Below are 3747 nucleotides of genomic sequence, written 5' to 3' on the forward strand. Positions count from 1 at the left end.
GGTCGGCCACCTTTGGAATCAGAGAGACCCAGGCAATGTTGATGCTTCTCACCGATATCTCCGAGTCAAAGAAAGATAGGACAAAATTATAGATTTCCTCCTTGATCACCTCCCACATCCCCCTGATGAACTTGAAATTGTAGCCATCATAACCCGGAGCTTTGTCGATACCACAAGCCCATACTGCGTTCTTAATTTCTTCTCTGGAGGGGTAAGTTTCTAGGATTATTGATTGTTCTTCTGTGATTCTTGGATGGTTTACCAATTCAAAATCAAAAGCTGGTACTAAGTCCTGTGAGAATCTCTGAGCAAAGAAATTTTTGATTTCAACTTTGAGGTTTGATATACCCTGTATGCATCTGCCATTTATCTTGGTCTTGACAATCTCATTTTTCTTCCTTCTAAACAGTGTTGAAGCATGGAAGAACATGGTATTGTGGTCTTTCAATTTAAAGCCAGAAGCTCTAGCTTTTTGTCTCCAGATTCTTTCTCTTCTGATCATGCTAGATTGAAGTAGGGTTTGGGTTGCGTTTAGTCTGGCTTTCTCCACTTCACTCAGAGGTCGATTGTCACTCAACTTTTCCAGGTCATGTATGACCGTTTCCAGATTGTTGATCTTAATATCCAAATGGTCAAAATGTTCTCTACTCCATGCTTTCAGAGGGCCCTTAAGGATCTTCAACTTGTCATACAGAGGTACATTTGGGAGGTTTTGCCATTCCTCACTTATAAATCTTTTGAGTTTCGGGTTCAAGAACCATGCATCATAAGTTCTAAATGGTTTAGGGCCCCAGTTATAGCTATCGTCCAAACTCAGCAGCAAGGGGTTATGATCCAAACAGCTTCTTTTAAGTCCCTGCAGATTTAGCCTAGGAAATTTAATTAACCAATCATTATCGCATACACCTCTATCTAACTTGCTTTTGGAATCATTCCTCCTCCAAGTGAACTTCAGGCCCTGCAAAGGAATATCGATAAAGCTCAGGTCATGAATCAAGTCAGAGAAATCCCTTGTACTCAGGTCACACCTAAACGATCCCATTCTTTCCCATAAGTGTAATACAACATTGAAATCCCCCAACAGAAGAGATGGTTTATTAATATTCGTTATAGCATTCCTAAGCTCCGTAAATAAAACATTTCTTCCTATTCTGTTATTTGGCCCATATACCACTCCTATACAGCATTCAAAGTTCGCATTGTTAATGCATCCTTCTAATAGGATCCATCTTTCACTACAGTGTTTAGGTGTGATCTTGAGTATTCTAGGGTCCCATATTGCGACAACGCCCCCACCATACGTTTCCGATGCATAGACTTCACAGAACTCATAGTCATCATTTCCCCACATTCTTTTTATCCTATTTTTGATTGTTTTTTTATGTTTCGTTTCCACGAGCCCCATGAAAGAAATTTTATGACTGTCGATCAATTTTCTGATTGTCATAGTCTTCTCACCTTTCCCAAGGCCTCTTATGTTCCAAAATAAGCGCTTCATATTAAAACAACATTGCACACGAAACTCCAGAACACCTAGGCAGTGTATCCTTCACTTATCCATCTCCTCCATGAGGACTAGCCTTTTCAATTTTCTTATACCCGCAATGACATCCCCTTCTTCCTTAGAGGAAATACCCAACATTTTCGCCGTTTCCCACGTTTCCTGGGCTTCTAACATACACTTGGAACTAGATGAGGTGGCCTGGGGAGTGCAGACGGAAGAAAGGTTTGAGCTCTTAGTTCTGCCTCGAGTTCGTTTGTGAGAGCTTCCTATGATTACGGGCCTACCTGACACTTCGTGCTGCACCTGGCTAAGGCATTCAACATCCTAACCTTGCTGGTTTGCGACTGTAAGCCAGCCTACTGTTTCCTGAACAACAATGGGGTCAACCCAGTCCTTCATCTCTACTGTTTCTAACCTACTTGCAATGTCAGTCATCAATGGGTCTTCCACAACGCATTCTTTTTCACCCTCAGATACCTTTCTCATGTCTCTGATTCTCTGATCTACCATCCAGCCCTGACCAAACCCAAACGCAGACAAGCTTGTCAAGCTTCTGTCATTTCTGTTTCCACATGATCCACATTCCTTCACCCACACATCACAACTCCCATGTTCGAACAACAGTCTAATTCGAGCATCTATCTAATTTTAGGCTTTGGTTCTAACCAGGATTCGAGCATAAGTCAGGCTATGTAAATCATCCACGCTATTATCAATGATAAGGACATGACCCCATTTTTCACCAATACTCCTAATGTTATTTCTACTCCAGCATTTCGGGTGAATCCCATAGCATTCCAGCCATACTAATCTATCATCATATAGTTCTCCTTCCGACCATGTCCTAATATCATCGAAAATTTTCCACAATCTACTACCCTCAGATACAGCAGACACAACATCATCTTCACAATCAAAGGAAAGTAGAATTCTAGTGGGTGAGAGTGAGAACATACCCTTGACGGTTGTGTCTGCCTCTGTTACTGCAGATGTTATGTGGGCAATGTTCATGAACTCCGTGTTTTCTGCAATTACGGCATATTTCAGCATCTTCACAGTGTCTTTGTTCTCCCCGACGTTGAGAGGGAATTATGTTAGGGATTTCTACAACTGACGCATCCCTTGGTTTTCCTCCCATAAGAGCAGTGTAGTATGTTCTGTTATCTCTGAAAGATGGTTTGAGGATTCTCCTGTTCTGTTGTTTCTTCCCTTCCCCTGTACTTCTGTTGATAGGGACGCCACTTTTGTTGTATTTTTCCCAGGATACCTTCAAATTCCTACCCCTAATTGAGAACCCCTTCATTGTTCTGATAGCGGTCATGGCATCCTCTAATTTTCTGAATCTCACAAATCCAAAGCTATCTGTAGTGAATTTTCTGATCTTTTTTTAGATAAAAACGTCAACAACCGTACCCACCCTTTCGAAGATGACTTTCAGCCAAGATGTAGAAAGATTTTGAGGAACGCAATCAACAAACAGTGATGTTTTGCAATCCTGTTCTGCACCACTTGATTGTCGAATGGATTCCTGAGGTCCAGACGTCCACTGGACGCTAGATGATCCTCGATGACCCAAGTAACAACCAGGGGGTGGATTGAGTCTGAGCTGTTTCTCCGGAGGATCGCTGTGGGCCTGAAAATTTTCCATCCTTTTTTTCCAATTTACGTAACCCAGGTTTGATTGGAGTTGTCTATAATCATCATCCCTGTGCCCAGAAACTTCATATGGGAAACAATTTCGGTGGGGTGGAGTATCCCTGTCATTTGACACACCGTTGGGTGATCGGAAAGGACACTTTTTCTCAGTCTGAGGCCGACAGACGCACCGAAGGTTGGAGTTGTCGTTTGGACATCTGACAGCATTATGAAAATTTCCATCTTCTTTGTATCGGGTGCAATTGGGGTTTCGGTGATCGAGGTTGCCATCAGACCATCTGTGGGGGGGCGAGGGTTCGTGAAGCTATCCGGCGGTGGTCGACGACCGCCATGATCACTATGGATGCCTTTTGAACTTCTAAAATTCGTTGTGTAATGCCAGGGAACTGTTGGTCTTCGCTTGTTTAGCACTCCATCACCACGCCTTCTCACTCTCTCACTAAACATTATATATATATATATATATATATATATATATATATATATATATATATATATATATATATATATATATATATATATATATATATATATATATATATATATATATATATATATATATATATATATATATATATATATATATA

This window comes from Amaranthus tricolor, chromosome 1 (assembly GCF_026212465.1).
Source record: "Amaranthus tricolor cultivar Red isolate AtriRed21 chromosome 1, ASM2621246v1, whole genome shotgun sequence".
NCBI classification, from domain to species: domain Eukaryota; kingdom Viridiplantae; phylum Streptophyta; class Magnoliopsida; order Caryophyllales; family Amaranthaceae; genus Amaranthus; species Amaranthus tricolor.